The following is an 18849-nucleotide window of genomic DNA, read 5'->3' as shown; positions in this document are numbered from 1 at the left end:
TCGACGCTCAGCCCTGAGCCACGCCGGCCGGGCCCACCTGGGCATCTTTGCTCCCAGGCGTGCACCTGTCCGGAGGGCCCCAGACTGCGCTGAGTCCCGTCCCTTCTCCTGCCCCAACCAGTAGCACAGCACGGCACAGCGTCTCCACTGAAGCCACCGCATCCCCCATAGCCTGTGCCCCGGGACAGGGCTCGGGGAGTGGCAGATCCCAGGGTAGACCCCACGCTGAGCTCACAGCTCCCCGCCCCAGCACCCGCTGCCCGGCCCCTCCTCCCCAACTGCCCCCCTAGAGCTCCTGGTTGTCAGGTGGCTCTGAGGTCAGACTGCCTGGGCCCCGTCCCCCGGGGCTTGGCCACGGCCACACCCCCTTTCTTATAAACAAGGATTTCAAACACCACAGGTCAGACCTGAGGGGACACTCTTGCAGGACGGGGTTTCCACCAATATTTCCCAGTCGGCGTGGAGCCGGTGCTCTCGCTCAGCAGCGAGAGGCCGCCGAGAGGCGTTTGCTAAGAGAGCAGTGGAGGTGGGAGGGACACGCATCCCATAGCAGAGGCGGCTGAGCCTGGGGGCTGCTGGGCACAGGGACCCTCCCACCCCTTACCCCTCACCTCCCACCCCCTACCCCTCACCTCCCACCGCCTACCTCCCTACCCATCCCCCACCTTCCCACCCACCCCTGACCTCCCACCACCCATCTTCCTCCCCACCCTGCATCCACACCCCATACCCACACCCTGCACCCCACACCCCGCACCCACACCCTGCACCCCACACCCACACCCTGCACCCCACACCCCATACCCACACCCTGCACCCCACACCCACACCCTGCACCCCACACCCCGCACCCACACCCTGCACCCCATACCCACACCCTGCACCCCACACCCACACCCTGCACCCCACACCCCACACCCACACCCTGCACCCACACCCCACACCCACACCCTGCACCCCACACCCACACCCTGTACCCCATACCCACACCCTGCACCCCACACCCCACACCCTGCACCCCATACCCACACCCTGCACCCCACACCCCACACCCTGCACCCCACACCCACACCCTGCACCCACACCCCACACCCCACACCCTGCACCCCACACCCACACCCTGCACCCACACCCCACACCCACACCCTGCACCCACACCCACATCCGCAGAGCTTTCAGTCTCTCCCTGATCTGCATCACCTTCTGCAGCTGTAATGGCCATAAAATGGGGGGTGGAGGGAGCATAAAAAATGTAAAGGAAGGTGTTGAAGTTGCCTGAAGGCACTAAATTCCTGACGCAGCTTGTAAACCAGTCGGCACATCGCTGCTGGGAGCTGCTGACGTGGGGGAGCGAGGGAGGGGGGCTGCCAGGGACCTGGGCTGGAGGAGGCCTCCCCACTGCAGGGCAGGGCGCCTCTGACCAGGGCACCCCCCGCCCCCAGCTCTGGGCAGCCCCTGTGCACCCCGGGCCTGTGCAGGGCCCCCTGCTCCCCCAGGCCTGTGCGAGCTTAATGGGCCGCTCACCCACATGCTGTTCGAGTTCTCACCTCCTTTGTGGGCGAATGGCGAGGGGAAGGGAGAGACTGCATTTAGGAGGCTGTTTAATTCGAAACACATGGCGGGTCCTGCCCAGAGCGCTTTCTCCCTCACACGCCGCCCGCCCGAGGGGGGCGCTTGGGAAAGTGTTTGGACTCACAAACACCCATTAGCTTTCGAGACATGAACAGCGGGACGCCCATGTGAACAGCTGCGGTATAGGAGGCATGGGGGGGGGGGTGTAAAACTGTCCACACATCACCCTAAGTGCCTGGTCTTCCCGAAGAACCTCTGAGTCACCCTCCCAGTAGCAAACAGCAGGGAGGTGATCCCAGAAATCCCTAGAGTTTTCTAGAATAGCTGGTCCACCCACGGTAGGCGGCTCTGATCCCTCCTCAGGCCATTTGAGGTCTCCACGGTGGCCCCGGACAGAGTGGCTCTTCCATCGCCTGAGGCAGGGGAGGAAAGCACCCCGAGGGGCCTATGAACTTGGGGGGACCCAGCATTGTCCCCGAGAGTCCACGCGGGCTCCCTTCCCCGAGACAGAGCGCCTCCTGGGCCCGGACCCCCAAGTTCCCTGCCCCGTGGCTGTGGGCCCTCCCGCCCCGCCTCCCCGCCAGGCCGGGCGCTGACGGGGACTCATGGAGGAATGCTCTCGTCCCCCAAAGCAGTGGTGGTCAGCAGAGGGAAGCTGGTCCCAGCGGGCCTTCCACGGAGGAAACCGTCCGACCGTCTGACCCAGGGCTCCGCGCCTGACCCTCCTGCCTGAGCCGCGGATGCTCCTCCGCTCGGGCCGTCTTCCTGGGGTTCCTCCCGGAGAGACGGAGGGACAGGGGGCATTACTTTTCCTGACGCGCTGCCTCTGACAAGGAGTGACGAGGAGGCTGCTCATGGCCTCGTTCTCCATCTGTCCGGCCGGTGGCGCAGCCTCCCAGGCACGGGACCCGCTGGAATGGGGGGTTGGGTATGAGGGGGTGAGGGGGGGCGCGCTGTCCGTCTCGGATCCAGAAGCGGGGAGACTGCAATCCAGGTCCCAGCTCCAGCCTCAGGATGCGTGCTCCCGTGGAAGCCTCGCTGGGCCCCAAGCCCTTCTCTGTTCGAAGAGTGTGACAGCCTCCTCCTCCCGCAGGCTCTGCCCACGGCTCCACGCCCGCGCCCACCCAGCGGCCGCAGGGCCCGTCCGGGGCGGGGGGACACGGGGTGCGCTTAGCTCTCTGCCTCTGGCGGCCCTTCTCGGAGGAGCGAGGAGTCGGGAGCCTTTGTCAGATGTGGAACCCGGATAAGCAGCTCTTCTCTCATCTCCGGTCTCTCGTGTGGCAACTCTTTTCAAAAGAAGTGGAACCCGCGTTAACCCTCCACGGACACGCTCTCCCCCGTCGTGTCGAAGGCGCCGCCAGCAGCTCCCTCCGGAGACGAAGCGCATCCTTCCCGGGACACGCGCGACTCCATCTGCTCCGAGCAGAGGGCACCTCCCAGGGCCTCCCGGGCCCCGCCCGCCTCCGGCACCCCCCCCCCCCATCCAGCTGAGCGTTAAGTGACGTTGGAGGCTGAGCCGATGGACACGGGAGATGGGGACGCGTGAAGGGACAAACACCTGGTTTACGCCCACGAGGTGGCCGGGCATGTCCTGTCTGCACCTCCTGCGTTTTCTGCCCTTCGGCGAGGACACAGCAAACACAAACGATGAATCACAAAACTCGAGACACAGAAGCTGAGCCATGAGGACACCTGAGGCCACGAGACGGGCCCTTCAGAGGGACCCACACACAGTCCGGTGGACACGTGTGGCCAGGACGCCACGAGCCGACATGCCGGTCACCTCCGCTCAGAGCCCCCCGTGTGTCAGATAAAAGATTTAAAACGGAACCGCCACTTGACCCGGCGATGCCACTTCTAGGATGTACCCTAATACATTGTTTTCGGGTAGTTTTTATCACACGCTAACAGGTGGCTCTACTGCTTACAGTCAACGTAAAGCGTATAAATACGTTTCCCGCATACAATGTTTAAGAAACCCGAAGCGCCCATCGGAAAGGATGTACGCGCCCTCTGTCCACAGCAGCTCGATTCACCATCGCTCAGACCAATGGATGAGTGGGTTAAACAGCTGCGCTGCAGCTACGCCGTGGAATACCACACAGCCGTGAAAAAGAGGCTCTCTTGCCCTTGGGGACGCCGGAGGGGCCTGGAGAATATCGTGCTACGTGGAACAAGCCAGTCAGAGAGACGAGTATCACACCATCGCACTCCCACGTGGAATCTGATGAACAAAATGGATTGAGGGACACGGAAGCACGGGACAGACTGGCGATCCTCAGAGGGAAGGTGGGAAGGACGATATTAACCACGGAACTTGTATGCACAGACGCATCACCCACAGACACAGGCAAGAGTGGGGTGAGGCCTGGGTAGGGATGGGAGGAGGAGGAGGGGTCAGTGGGGGACAGGAGGGCTCTGTAACACTTTCAACAATAAAGATAAATTTAAAAAAAGAACCAAGGACAAGCAAAGCTACTGAGAACACAGCAGGACTCACTGCCCAGTGGCGTGGTGGTCACAACAGCGGTTTGAGAGCGTGGGCCGGCCCCGTGTCTGAGACACCTCGCGGGGCCCGGAGTCCCTCTGTGTGGCCGGCTGGTGGCCACCTGTGAGGCTCACCAGCGAAGAGCAGGGCGTGGCTCCGTACACCTTCCTCATGGGCCTGCTCTGTGGGTGTCACCTCCAAACTATCCGGCTTCTCTGAAGTCGCATCAAACTTCAGCTAAAACAAAACAAACCTTGTCGGCAAAGACAGAGCCGGCTCCTGAGGCGCGGGTGGGAGGCTGGGGTCAGGGCTCCGCTCCTCCGCCCCGGCCGCCCCAGGACCGAGCCTCTGTCCGTTCGGCTTGTCTGTGTGGGTTCCCTGCCTCTGTGCTCCCTGCTCTCCTCTCTCTTCGGAAAGTGCCAGATGGAGGAGGCTAACCACGCACCCGTCCACGCCGCCCCCCGCCACCCCCCCCACCCCGCCCCCCCGCCTCTCCCACCCCCTCCCCCGCAGCTGAAATCACCGCCTGGGAAAAAGCTGCGAATGTCCGCTAGGAGGCCCCGCCATCTGCCGCCTCGCTCACCTTTCAGGGGCCTGAGACTGCGACAGGATAGGGTTCCCCCCCTCCCCCGGGGACTGGGGGGAATCTGAGACCAGGAGCTGGCTGAGCCGCAGGCTGTGAAACCACAGCTTAACTCTTGAATGGCCAGCGGCCCGGTCGTGTTCTCTTACCCTTTTTTTTTTTTTAAATATATTTTTATTGATTTGAGAGAGGAAGAGAGAGGGAAAGAAACATCCAAGTGAGAGAGACACATCGATGGGGTGCCTCTTGCACACGCCCCGACCAGGGCCAGGGATTGAGCCTGCAACCCAGGTGCATGCCCTTGACCGGGATTGAACCCGGGACCCTTCGGTCCGCAGGCCGATGCCCTATCCACTGAGCCACACCAGCTGGCCCTCCTACCTTGTTCTGAAGTGGGTGGTGTCGTCCGCCTCAAGGACGGAGGTGGCCGAGAGGCTGTTTTCTCCCTAATGGACAGGAAAAAGGGGCCGGGTGAAGCAGCGTGAGCAGCAGAGGGAGGGGCCCAGGAGAGCACCGAGCTGCTCACGGTGCAAAGACCCAGGTCCCCGGCCCCGTGAGCTGCGCAGGAAGAGCTGTGGGCCGGCGCCCTCCGATGGCGTGTCTCCTCCCCCCGTGCCACGTGGTGACTACGCAGATGGGAGCCCGGCCTCTCCTCCCTCTGCCCGTGGCTCTGGCACAAAGCCCTGCCCGCCCGGCCGGCATTGCTGAGGCTCCACACACCCTGTCTGCCGGCATCGGCAGCCACGGTTCACGCGTCCCCCGAGAGAGCCGCCCAGGTTCCCGGCTTCCCAGGCCGCACCCAGGAGCCTCACATGGAAGGGGCGGGAGCTCTGCCCCCATGTTTCCTGTCCGAGCAGGGAACTCGGTGTGTGCTGGTCCCAGTTCCTGTACCTCCATCCCAGTGGCAGCCTCTTCCCTCTTTGTCAGCTGTTTGTTCAGTGGCCACCAGACCTCTGTCCACTGTCCCGGTGGACACGCTGGGCGAGGCGGGAGGAAGGATGGCCCTGCGATGGGCAGCTGCCTCCCCCAGGACCCCGAGAAGCTCCTCCGGCTCTGACCGTGGGGACTGGGTCTCTGCAGAAAAAGAAGGAAAAAGATTGCCTTCAGGTTTTTAAAAAATATATTTGTATTGATTTCAGAGAGGAAGGGAGAGGGAGAGAGAGAGAAACATCAATGATGAGAGAGAATCATGGATCGGCTGCCTCCTGCACAACCCCCTCCCCCTCCCTCCGCTGGGGATGGAGCCCGAAACCCGGGCCTGTGCCCTGACCAGGAATCGAACCGGGACCTCCTGGCTCCTAGGTTGACGCTCAGCCCGAGCCACGAGGCCGGGCCGCTTTCAGTCTTTTCATGCAATTCTTAGGAAGAAGAGAGAAAAACAGGGCTGACCCCCAGCTCTGGGGCCGAGGGCCGAGTGTGGTGGGATGCCCACGTGCGCGGGTGCGAGGGCTCGGGAAGCATCACTAATGGATCGCAGCGCACCGCGTGTTGCGTGTTATTGTTCCCATTGTGCAGAGAGGGGACTGGACCCGGAACGCCCACAGCCGGCCAGGCACCAGCGGGCGGGGGCCCAGCTGAAGGGTGACCTGAGGGACGGTCAGGACCAAAGTCCATGCTGCTCAGTGTCTCCTCTTTCTGACCTTCGGTGGCCACCGGAGGCGGGTCCTCGTGCATGGCAGCCCCGTGTGCCCCTGCTGCCCACACTGTTGCCTCGGCCGTGAGCTGCCGTCTTTAGTAGCGCCCCCTCCTGGCTGTGTACACTCATCAAGCCCGTCCTGGCAGAGGCCAGCCCCTGGGCGCAGGGGAGCAGCACCTGCCCCGCGGGGTCCTTTCGAGGGAAACGCGCGAAGGTCAGCACCGTCCCCAGGGCCACGGCCGCTCCTGCGGCCCCAGGTTAGCGTCCACCTGTAGGCAGTTAACTTCTTCGAGACGGGCTTTCCTCTTGTCACACAGGAACATTAATGCCCGTTTTCTCTGCACTGAGCGGCTTTCACGAGGGTCCGTCGAGATCATAGAATTGAAAACACTGGAAAAGATCCAGATGTGAGTGGCTATGATTGACAGCTTCAACGGCCAATCCACCGTGTCGCAGAGGGAAGGCAGGACACGGCGCAGCAGTGCCTGCTCTGGCCTCGGCAGTGTGGACGGCGCCGGTCGGATGCTCAGAGCTGGTTTTCTTTCTATTTCTCAGTGTCGGGATCAGAGGAAACGTCGCTTTTGTTTTCTACCTTCACTCGGGCTTCTCTCTCTCTCTCAGAATCGTCTCTCTTCCTCGCTTTGGTATCCAACCTTGATAATGGCATCGCGTGCATGTTACTCTCCAAACCTCCTCTCACTCAGCATCACCCTGGACACGGGTTTACGTAGCACGGCTCAGCCCCGGAGAGCGTCCGCACGCGCCCTGAGGTCGGCACCCGACACGAAAAACCTAATTTATGTGTCAGCGTGCGTTCGGCTTCAACGAATTCACTTTTCTTGAATTTACGAGCATCTGTACCCTCCCCCCCCGCCCCGTGGACGATGCCCCCACCCCCGGTGGCATTCTGACGTTTTAAAGTTCGGGCACAGATGTCCCTGTCAGAATGAGCTATGGGGGTCCCCCTGGATTAAAGGATGTTCCCTGAAGAAGGCACCCACCAGCTGTGGGCCTGTGATCGCAGCAGCAGAACAGGAGGCTGAAAGCGCCGTGTGGGAAGAAACGGAATCAGAAGAGCCCATGAGGCCACCAACGGCCTGAACACAGCCAGGTGGGGCACACACACACACACACACACACAGAGGGGTGGGCGCAGAGGAGGCCAGCCCGGGGGGACACCCCATCCACACACACACACACACACACAGGGGCGGGCGCAGAGGAGGCCAGCCGGGAGGTCACCCCCCCCACACACACACACACACAGGGGCGGGCGCAGAGGAGGCCAGCCGGGAGGTCACCCCCCCCCACACACACACACAGGGGCGGGCGCAGAGGAGGCCAGCCGGGAGGTCACCCCCCCCACACACACACACACACACATTCACACACACACCAGTGAAGTCCTGCAAGCTCAGTCTGGGGATTTATGTTTTCCCGTTTGAAAGCGATCCCGCCGGCCGTCTCATAAAATCCCTATCACGTCAGCAGGTCTCCTCCGTGTTCTTGTCTCGTCGTCTCTGAGCGAGCGGGTGGCACCCGGCCGGCCTCCCTCTGCAGGACGGGGAGCCGCCGAGCCCAGCGGCGTGGCCGTCCCACGCTGGACGCAGGCCGCTGGGCCGGCTCGCAAGCTCTTCTGGTCCCCGCCGAGCACGGCTTCCTGTTCGGGAGGAGAAAGGCTTCGAGTCTCGTAAAAAGACGCCGCGGCTTCTTAGATATCAAAGGGCCCGTCCACGACAGCGCCTGACGAGCTGAGTGCACGGGACCGGGCACACACAGAACTCATTTCCGTCCCAGCGCGCGTGGGTTAGCGTCGTGGGGGAGGGGCTCAGGAGAGGACGTCTGAGTTTTCAGCCGACGTAACTCCAGACGTGTGAAACGTAACGAGCCGCGTTCACTATAAATCACGCTGCACGGAGCTCTGAACACGTGCCACTGTTTCTACACAAACGCTCCGCACAGAGGCCCAACCTGTCCAATGACTGACGTGGCAGATCTTTATGCCTCAGGAGAAGTTCTACATCCCCATGAATATTCATCTCCAAGCAGGCCCTCCCCGGGAGCCGCACACCGGGAGCCGCACACCGGGAGCCGCACACAGGGAGCCGCACACAGGGAGCCGCAGATGACGACACTCCTGCCTCTTTGTTCCGAAGTTGTCTGCAGGCTATGAAAATGTGGTTTTTAACAGCTCAGTCTTCATTTTAAGGCTGTATTTGGGGGAGGGGGTGATTTTTTGGGGGAAGCCTCCTGTATAAATTAAGTGATAAATCTGGGAATTGTAATTCAGGCTTCAGAAAACCAGATGGGACCTCATTGTGCGCCTCTTAAATCTGATTCTCTGACCATCGCCACACAGGAGACCCAGCGCATAATGAAGTCAATCTTTCCTAGAAGAGATACTCACACCCATCACACGATTATCTCAAAGGCTGATGCCCACGTGCATATGGTACGTTCTGTGATTCTCTGTCCAAAACAAACCGCTGATAATGACTGTGAGTTGTGACGTGGGTGCACGTGTGTTGGTCACGTGCTGGGCGTTGATGGGTGCTGTGTGGGAGCAGCTTTTTATGTTAATGTTTCGTATGAATATCGTGCAGGAACGATATGGGTTCAGAGTCCCGAGCCGGCCCGGGCACTGGCTGGCCAGGTGGTCTCGGCCCCGCGACACGCAAAGGGGTACCGAGCCGTGTCCTCCACACACAGGCTCCGCATCTGCTCTGCGGTCAGGCTGACCTTCAGTCACGCGTCTGGCGCAGTTCCCCTGGTAACCAGGCGGAGGTAAGATTGCCACTTAGGTTACTAAGCAACCCTCCTGGGGATAAAAGGCTGCCGATTGAACCGTGGATCTGAACGGAAGGAGCAGCCCACGGACCATAAATTGCTGACGGAGGGAGGCCCTGCGCTGGGCTTCCCCGCGCTGGTCTCCGTGGCTGCTCTGTGCTTTGGGCTGTGAATTCTCAATAGAGAAAGGTACGGGCTTCTCTCAGGGCCTGAGGTGCTGCTCCGGAAGCTTCTAAACCAGGGCAGCTGCTGCCCCGCCTGGGGGGAGGGGAGGCTGGTCTCCTGTCCCCTGTGGGCATCACCATGCCCGCGTGCAGCTGGGTCCCGCTGCAGGCGAGGCCCCCTGCCCGCACACGGAGCCTGGGTTCTACCCGTGTCCTCTGAGCAGACGGGGGTCCGGAAACCATGGCGCGTGTGTGACGTGCGAGGCAGCTGGCATCCGGGGACACCTGCCCCAGGAAGAGCTCTCCTCTTTCCTGAGCGAAGGCCCAGCGATCGCTGAGCCCTGAGCCCGACGCTGTGATGGCAGACAAGGCCCAGTGCCTCCCAGTCCCGGACTCAGAGGCACGAGCAGGTGCCGGGCCTCGGAACTGGTCGGCGTCCTTGTTCCGTACACGTGTCCTCCCCGTCGGCTTGGACGACACTCACGGACATCAGAGGCACGGCCTCCCGCCCCTACCCGTCCGCGTCGTGTGAACCGGGTGTTGAGAAAGAGGACGTGTCTTCGCCCGGCGATGGGTTTGCTGTGCGGACTCTTCATTAGGAGGCGGATCCAGAAACAGCCTCGCGCTTCAGGTCCGAGGAGGACGCTGCGCCATGGCTTTCCCCGCGGTGCTCGGGGGAGGGGTGGCGAAGGGCTGTGGCCTGGCGGCGGCACTGAATGTAAAACAGTGACATGGAGGGCCCTGCGCTCCTCCCGCAGAGAGGCCGACTCTCAGAGGAACCTGCGAGCTCTGAAGCCGTAAAGGCCCGGGTTCCAGAGACCTGCGCGTTTCTCGGTCCCCGGCTGTTGCACGTGGCTGAGAATTCTGCACGCTTTTCTCCTCTTACGCATACTCATCGTCTGATCCTCCACTTCTCTCTGCAAAGCTAAGAACATTTCATAATCTCTGGCCCAAGAGACTTTTCCCATCCGTCTCCAGCTCGTCCACTCTGAACAATGAAAAACTCACCACGGTCTCCACACCGCAGCCCACAGACACGCCGCGCCCTCCCCATGCGCTCTCGCAGTGTGGCCTCGACCCCGTCAGGTGACCACGCCGAGGACGTTGAGCACAGCACTGCGTTTTACATGACCCACCAGCTGGGAGTCTGCATCTCAGGCCTCAGGACGGACGCCCTCCCGCCAGGGGCTTCTCGCAGGTCTTCCCGTTGCTGGGACCAGGGCAGGGCAGGTGTGGCTGAGAGGGTGTGTGCCTGCCCGCAGAGGGTCCACGTGGGAAGCCCGGCCCGGCCGGCGTGGCTCCGTGGCTGAGCAGTGACCTAGGAACCAGGAGGTCATGTCAGGGCACATGCTTGGGTTGGGGCTCCATCCCCAGTGTGGGGCCATGAGGAGGCAGCTGATCCATGATTCTCTTATCATTGATGCATCTCTCTCTCTCTCTCTCTCTCTCTCTCTCTCTTCCCCTCTGAAATAAACGAAAATACATTAAAGAGAAAGAAAAAGCTGGAAGCTTCTGAGACGTCCCCCAGTCAAGGGGCAGACGGAGGGAGTGAAGGAGAAAGGGGAGGGAGGGTCTGAGAGGCCCTGGGTCCTCGGGAGGCCCAGGCAGAAGAGAATTGTAGCGGGAGGAGGAGGGGACGGGGCACGGGACGGCAGGCAGCCTCCAGACCACGTGCCCTCATGCCCGACTGTCAGAGGAGCCGCCGACTGCTCCTCTCGGGTGCAGAGGAGCGGGCCTGGGAGCGGGATGCGGCCTCGTGTGGGGTCGGTTCTGTTGAAGAGCTCAGGGCCATGGCCCCCCGGGCTCGGAGCTGCTGGAGGACGGGGCGGCGAGATTGGAATAAAAGAGCTGGAGCGGCCGGGGCGCCCTGAGCAGGAGGCCTACCGTGAGGGAAACCTCCACAGCAGCGCCCAGGACTGCGCGCCTCGTCATCGACGGACCCGAGGGCACCAGACAGAGGCGGCCGGGCCAGGCAGGCCGTGTAAGGGGGTGCAGTAGGCGAACCCCGGTCACCCCACATGTGACAGGCACAGGGGCGTGACCCCCAACACGGCAGAAATCGGGCCTCCTTACCCGGGACAGACATAAAGAATTAGCTCCATTGTCAGGGGAGAGAAGGAGCCACGGGAGCAGACACACCTGGGAAGGCAGCGAGCGAGCCCGCGGGGAAGGGCTCCCACAGCGGGACACTTCTTCCTCATGTTGTGTTAGTTCAAAGTCTATCTTTACCAAGGAGGGAGGGAGGGAGGGAGGGAGGGAAAGAGGGAGGGGAAGAGGAAGAAAGAGAGAGAGACAAAGAGGGAGGGAGGGAGAGAGAGAGGAAGAAAGAGAGGGGGAGAGAGAGAGAGAAAGAGGGAGGGAGGGCAGAAGGAAAGAAGAGAAAGAGAGGAAGAGAGAGGGGGAGGGAGGGAGAGAGAGAGGGAGGGGAGGGAGGGAGATATCCAATGGGGACGTGCTAAGGAGACAACGAACTGGAACAGGTGAGCGAAGGGTGGGGGTGATGGACAGCATGATGGGGGCTGGGAAAACGGCGTGTGCAGACCCACAGCTCGGAACCCAGCCCAGGAGAGCTCCCGGGGCGCCCAGGGAAGCCCTTCAGGCTGGGCGGGCGCGTGCGGAGGCTCAGGGCTAGGGCCGGGGGTGGGGGCGCTGGGCTGGGGCTGGGTCGGGGGTTTGGGGCCTAGTTCTTACCTGGACGGAGATCCAGACTCGGATGTCACCTCGCTGTCTCTCGATGTGGAATAAGCACTAACGTTCCAGCAGAGCCACCCAAGGGCACAGCCATGGCCGCGGGTCCCAGGCCTGTGTCGCCTGCGCCCTGGGAACTGCATCACACACACACGTGCACACCCTGGGGGGAGCGCGAGAGGGAAGCAGAGGACGTCCAGGAATGAGCCCCTGTGGGGTCGGTTCGGTTGAAGAGCTCAGGGCCATGGCCCTGACCCCCGGCGGTCTCGGTCTCCCGCTCCGGTCTGTGCTCTGAAGACTCCCAGCCTCAATGCCCATCCCACGTCACTCACCCGACTGTCCCGGGGGCTGGTGGCGAGTTGCCGGAGGGCCCAGATGGCTTCTCAAGGGCCGAGCGCGGACAACACGGTCCCACCCTCGCCGTCACCCCGGCTGTGACGGGCCTTGCGGCTCCCGCGGTGCAAGTCCTTCTCTACGCGGTAGAAGTAACTGCGAGCCGGGTGCTGGCTCACCCCCAGCCCGCCCTTCCCTCGAAAGGGGGCTTGAACCGTGGGCGTTGTCATGGAAACCTGTGGACGCGCTGGTTCTTCTCCGTGGGACTAGCGGGAGAAGAGGAAGCAGTGCCCAGTAGGAGCTCCTGGCCCAGGAGCGAGGGAAGCGGCCCCCCCAGCTCTGAGAGCCCCGGCAGTGGCAGGGGAGGTGCCGGGATGTCCTCTGTGATGGATGGAAGCACGAGGCCCGGAGCAGAAGCCGCTCGTGGGCTGCAGAGGAGCCGGGGGTCAGCCGGACTGGGTCAGCCGGGGGGTCAGCCAGGCGGGGTCACGCTGTTCCCCTCCCGCAGAGTCGGTACCCAGTGCCTCTCCAGGCGGCCACTGCGGCTCGTCCCTCCTGGCGGTGGTGAGGAGGCGGACACGTCTTGGGCTGAAGTTGGAAGGAGCACCTGTCACCGAGGCCGTGCCGCTGCGTGCGGGGGAGGGAAGCCGCGGTCATGGCTCCGGGGGGAGACCCTCGGGAGGGGCGGGCGGGTCAGCTCCGCCAGGTGCCTGAGACCAGGCCCGGGGGGGGGCTGGAGGTCCGGGGAGCCTGTGCTGTCCCCGCCTTTCCTGGTCCTGCTCACCCTCGACCTCTGCGGACGGGAGGAAGGGGAGGAACCGCGTTCTCTGAGTCCGTGGAGTCCTGCAGCGGCCCCAGGTGTAGGCAGCTGTCCGCTTCCAGAGCCTGGGCCGCAGCCCGGAGCCCGGCCCCACCGCGAAGGCCCCGCGAGGGACAGCCCTGCCCATCCGCAGCCGCCCTGCAGGTGAGCCGGGGGGAGGGCACGGACGGGGCAGGTGAGCCAGAGGGCGAGCTCGGGGTGGGCCCGCGGGCAGGCCCAGAGGGACCTGCAGTCAAAAGAGAAGGTCTGAGATGGGAGTTGCTTTCCTGCCGGCACAGGCCCTTCCCCATCGAATCCAAGGCGGAGGGGCCAGGCCCCCCTCCTGTCCCGGTTCAGAGCCTCGGTGCTTTGGGGGCGCCCTGGGGAGGGCGGGGCTGGCTGGGTGCCCGGCAGCTGCTAAGCCCTCTCGTGGGCGCGGGCACAGGAGTTCTGACTGTTGCTCACCCGCCCCTGGGGGTACTTTCCCATCGACTTGTAGGGAGAGCGGGAGGGAGAGGGAGGGACAGAGAAACATCCAGTGAGAGAGACACACAGACTGGCTGCCTCCCTCAGCGTCACCATCAGGGCTGGTGGAGCCTGCGCCCGAGCTGCCGGCCCTGGACCGGATCGAACCCGGGCCCTTCAGTCTGCAGCTGATGCTGATCCACTGAGCCACACGGCCAGGGCAGTCATGGAGCTCTTGACCGCAGGCTGATGGCGTCCACCTGACCCGCCAGCTGGCTGGGCCATCAGGCAGGAAGGGGCGGAGCCTGAGGAAGAGGGACTGCGGCTCCTGTGCTGGGAGCCCGGGATGGGCGAGGAGGGGGGGTCCTCTGTGTCCCCCGGGATGTGGACGGGTGTAGACGGATCGTCTGGAACCACTGCGGCTCCATCACCGGGAATCGCTCCCCTGCAGCCGCAGGTGGAGGGCCGGGCTGGACCGCGCAGGCAGCTGGAGGCAGCGGCCGGACGCCGCACGGCCCTGGACAGGGGCCCACACAGCCTCTCCCGCCTCAGCAAGGACTGCTTAGGGGACCAGAGGCCGGGAGGGGGCGGATGGGAACACCCACTCTGGCTTGGCCAGGACGGTGCCGTTCTCACGTGAAACACTGCCTCGAGCCTAATCCCAGGCCGGAGGACGGTGGGCTCGCTCACGTCGGGTGGGTGGGCTCCCCAGGAGCTGTGGTCCCATCAGACGTCTCTCTCCTTTACCCAGCACATGCGGGGATAGAGGGGGCCTCGACATGACCAGTATCCCCCACGGGAGAAGGCCTAGCACGCAGAATATATATATATATTTATATTTATATTTATATTTATATTTATATTTATATTTATATATGTTACTCATTGGTTGATTCCTGTATGTGCATCCAAAGGTGATGTTGGTCATGTTGAGGCCCCTTCTGTGGGAGAAGTCTATTAAATAGACAACGTTGGACCCGCCCTAGCCAGTGTGGCTCAGTGGACAGAGCATCGGCCTGAGGACTGAAGGGTCCCGGGTTCGATTCCGGTCAAGGGCAGGTACCCAGGTTGTGGGCTCGATCCCCAGTGGGGGGCGTGCAGGAGGCAGCCAGTCCATGATTCTCTCTCATCACTGATGTTTCTCTCTCTCTCTCCCTCTCTGAAACCAATACAAATATATATATATATATTTTTTTTTAAAAAGGAAAACGTTGGAACAGAAAGATCCACGCGGGGGTGGGCCTTGGGGAGCTGAGGCCGGCGCTCCCCCTGCTGCCCGAAGAGCCTGCACCCGGGGCGGCCCCTGCCGCGTCTCTGGGCACGTGGTGGGAGGAAGCAGGTGTGTGACGGGCGCGACCCTCCGCCCTCTGAGCTCCCATGGGACGCGGGCGGTGTTTGCGGCAGGAGCGACACCGGAAGCGGGGGGGCCGGCGTGGGCTGCGGGCGGGGCCGGCGGCGTGGGCTGCGGGCGGCGTGGGCTGCGGGCGGTGCGGGCGGGGCCGGCGTGGGCAGCGGGCGGTGCGGGCGGGGCCGGCGTGGGCTGGCGGGCGGTGCGGGCGGGGCCGGCGTGGGCAGCGGGCGGTGCGGGCGGGGCCGGCGTGGGCTGCGGGCGGTGCGGGCGCGCCGGCGGGCGGTGCGGGCGGGGCCGGCGTGGGCAGCGGGCGGTGCGGGCGGGGCCGGCGGCGTGGGCAGCGGGCGGTGCGGGCGGGGCCGGCGTGGGCAGCGGGCGGTGCGGGCGGGGCCGGCGTGGGCTGCGGGCGGTGCGGGCGGGGCCGGCTGTGGGCAGCGGGCGGTGCGGGCGGGGCCGGCGTGGGCTGCGGGCGGTGCGGGCGGGGCCGGCGTGGGCAGCGGGCGGTGCGGGCGGGGCCGGCGTGGGCAGCGGGCGGTGCGGGCGCCGCGGGGGAGGGCTGCGGCCTCTGGGAACCTCCCCAGCTCGGTGCCTTCGGTGGCTGCAGACCGCTGGCTTTTCGCTTCACTGCACGTTTTAACCCAACCAACAACAACTTACTTTTTAAAATTGATTTCCGAGAGGAAGGGAGGAGAGAGAGAACCACGGGCCGGCCCGCCTCCTGCGCGCCCCGCACGGGGGAGGAGCCCGCACCCGGGCCTGTGCCCCGACCGGGGAATCGACCCCTGACCCCTGACCCCTGACCTCCTGGTTCACAGGTCACGCTCACCCCGAGCCGCCGGCCGCGCCCACAATGCTTGCTTTTACCGTCGTCTGCGGAGATGGACACACGACGGTGCTGACGGACGGCGGCACGTCCCAGCCCCGCCTCGGCGGCCGGGGTGACGGTGAACAATGACGCGGGTGTGATGTCCCTTCCCGACGAGGGGCTCCGGGGGCCGGGACACTGAACACCTGCCCCCGGGGTACACACGAAGCCTGAGGGCGGACAGAGCCGATGGGCCGCCCGGCCGAGGGCCCAGGCCGGATGGGGCACAAGGTCGGGCCATGACTGAGCAAAAGGCGCCCGATCGTTGCGGTCAACGGGTGCGCAGAGGGTGGACGTAAGCGCCTGGTTTTCTGGAGGCGCCACCGGGGACGGAGAAGAGGGATGGAACCGAGGGCCGCGGGGTCAGAATTCTCCTCCTAAAGCTGCGCGTCCGAGGCGCTCCCCGACAAGGCCATTTCCTCAGCGAGGCTCTGCACCCCAATGGCACCCCAATGGCACCCCAATGGCACCCTTTCACGGCGTCTCTCGGATGCGCCGGGAGCAACTTCTGCTCGACTCCCTGCGGCGTCTGTTCTCCCGTCCGACAGCGGTCATCTCCTCCCGCCAAGGCCTCTTCTCTGTCGCCTGCACCTCAGAGACCGCTCGCAGGGGGCGGGAGGGAAACGCGCCATTAAAGGGACACAAGGAACCCCTCTTCCCGTCCCTGGCCCCGTCGTTTTACCTGCTCACGTCCCCTAGCGTGCCGGACGTCCCCTAGTGTGATGGACGTCCCCTAGTGTGATGGACGTCCCTTAGCGTGCTGGACGTCCCCTAGCGTGATGGACGTCCCCTAGTGTGATGGACGTCCCCTAGCGTGCCGGACGTCCCCTAGCGTGATGGACGTCCCCTAGCGTGATGGACGTCCCCTAGCGTGCCGGACGTCCCCTAGCGTGATGGACGTCCCCTAGCGTGATGGACGTCCCCTAGCGTGCCGGACGTCCCCTAGCGTGCCGGACGTCCCCTAGCGTGATGGACGTCCCCTAGCGTGATGGACGTCCCCTAGTGTGATGGACGTCCCCTAGCGTGCCGGACGTCCCCTAGCGTGATGGACGTCCCCTAGTGTGATGGACGTCCCCTAGTGTGATGGACGTCACTTAGCGTGATGGACGTCCCCTAGTGTGATGGACGTCACTTAGCGTGATGGACGTCCCCTAGCGTGATGGACGTCACTTAGCGTGATGGACGTCCCCTAGCGTGCCGGACGTCCCCTAGCGTGATGGACGTCCCCTAGTGTGATGGACGTCCCCTAGCGTGATGGACGTCCCCTAGTGTGATGGACGTCCCTTAGCGTGCTGGACGTCCCCTAGCGTGATGGACGTCCCCTAGTGTGATGGACGTCCCCTAGCGTGCCGGACGTCCCCTAGCGTGATGGACGTCCCCTAGTGTGATGGACGTCCCCTAGCGTGCCGGACGTCCCCTAGCGTGATGGACGTCCCCTAGTGTGATGGACGTCCCCTAGTGTGATGGACGTCCCCTAGCGTGATGGACGTCCCCTAGTGTGATGGACGTCCCCTAGCGTGCCGGACGTCCCCTAGCGTGATGGACGTCCCCTAGTGTGATGGACGTCCCCTAGCGTGCCGGACGTCCCCTAGCGTGATGGACGTCCCCTAGTGTGATGGACGTCCCCTAGCGTGCCGGACGTCCCCTAGCGTGATGGACGTCCCCTAGTGTGCCGGACGTCCCCTAGTGTGATGGACGTCCCTTAGCATGCTCACGTCCCCTACGTGCCGGACGTCCCTTAGCGTGCTGGACGTCCCCTAGCGTGCCGGACGTCCCTTAGCGTGCTGGACGTCACTTAGCGTGCTGGACGTCACCTAGTGTGATGGACGTCCCTTAGCGTGCTGGACGACGTCCCCTAGTGTGATGGACGTCCCCTAGCGTGCCGGACGTCACTTAGCGTGCTGGATGTCACCTAGCGTGCTCACGTCACCTAGCGTGCTCACGTCACCTAGCGTGCTGGACGACGTCACCTAGCGTGCTCACGTCACCTAGCGTGCTGGACGTCCCTTAGCGTGCTGGACGTCCCCTAGTGTGATGGACGTCCCTTAGCGTGCTCGACGTCACTAGCGTGCTGGACGTCACCTAGTGTGATGGACGTCCCTTAGCGTGCTGGACGACGTCACCTAGCGTGCTGGACGTCACCTAGCGTGCTCACATCACCTAGCGTGCTGGACGTCACCTAGCGTGATGGACGTCCCTTAACGTGCTGCACGTCACCTAGCGTGATGGACGTCACCTAGCGTGCTCGGCTGGATCACGGTACCTGTTCTGGCCGCAGGGCTGTACTCTCCCGAGTGCAGAAACGCTCCCGTTTGGTGAGCCCTTCCGGTGGCCAAGGATGAGCAGGATGTCTGTGTCCAGCCATCGGTGTGGACACGCTCAGGGAAACGCCTCAGAAATACAAGCAAGGGTGGCAGCTTCCTGGATCAATAGGGAGACAGCGCGACGGGGGTTGGATCCTTTTTAATACAAATGTGTTTTTATTGGCATCAGAGAGGAGGGGAGAGAGAAGCAGCCACGATGGGAGAGTCATGGGCCGGCCGCGTCCTGCCCGCCCCCGCTGGGGAGGAGCCCGCACCGGGGCCTGTGCCCTGACGGGACTCGAACCCTGACCTCCTGGTGCCCGGTCGATGCCAACCACTGAGCCACCACGGCGAGCTGGGCCCGTCTGAGACCCCTCTCGGCCGAGCTGCCGTGGAGAGGCACCGTTAGGGGGCGCCCTGTCTCCGGTGGGAACCCCAGTTCTTCTCAGCCGACCCCGCCTACAACGGCCCCGTGTGCGGAGACCACGACGGATGCACATGTGGGAGATGAAGAAGAGCTGGAATCCAGACTCACGGACCCAGCGGCCCTCCGCGGGCTCTGCCGTCCGCGGGCCTGACCCGGACAGCGGACAGCGGGCCGGCTCCGCCCGGGGCTCTCTCTCCTCCGACCGTTGCGGTCGCGCTGTCCGCCACCGCCGGGCTGGAGGAGCCCCGGAGGCGGCGATCCGCACCCCCCGCCGCCCCCAGCCTCCCGCTGCTCGGCTCCCGGCGCCCAGCCGCTGCGCTCCTGATGGCTTCCCGCCCGGGCGAGGCCGGTCTGCTCGGTGCTCGGCCTGCGTTTCCCGGGCGGACTC

The 18849-nt window shown here is 63.9% G+C and overlaps 1 long non-coding RNA gene across 1 annotated transcript; it reads right to left on the bottom strand.

Annotated features, from left to right (window-relative positions):
* Positions 1-3065: 3065 nt before the first annotated feature.
* On the bottom strand, positions 3066-5210 carry LOC139019669 (uncharacterized). Its single transcript, XR_011473130.1, has 3 exons — positions 5025-5210; positions 4073-4297; positions 3066-3796 (listed from the first exon to the last, which is right to left on the bottom strand). It is a non-coding gene; the product is annotated as an uncharacterized lncRNA (long non-coding RNA).
* Positions 5211-18849: the final 13639 nt, after the last annotated feature.

The sequence above is a fragment of the Myotis yumanensis genome, unplaced genomic scaffold (assembly GCF_028538775.1).
Source record: "Myotis yumanensis isolate MYYU_CA2020_CCGP unplaced genomic scaffold, mMyoYum1.0.hap1 SCAF_11, whole genome shotgun sequence".
NCBI classification, from domain to species: domain Eukaryota; kingdom Metazoa; phylum Chordata; class Mammalia; order Chiroptera; family Vespertilionidae; genus Myotis; species Myotis yumanensis.
This window is presented reverse-complemented; position numbering and strand designations above follow the sequence as displayed.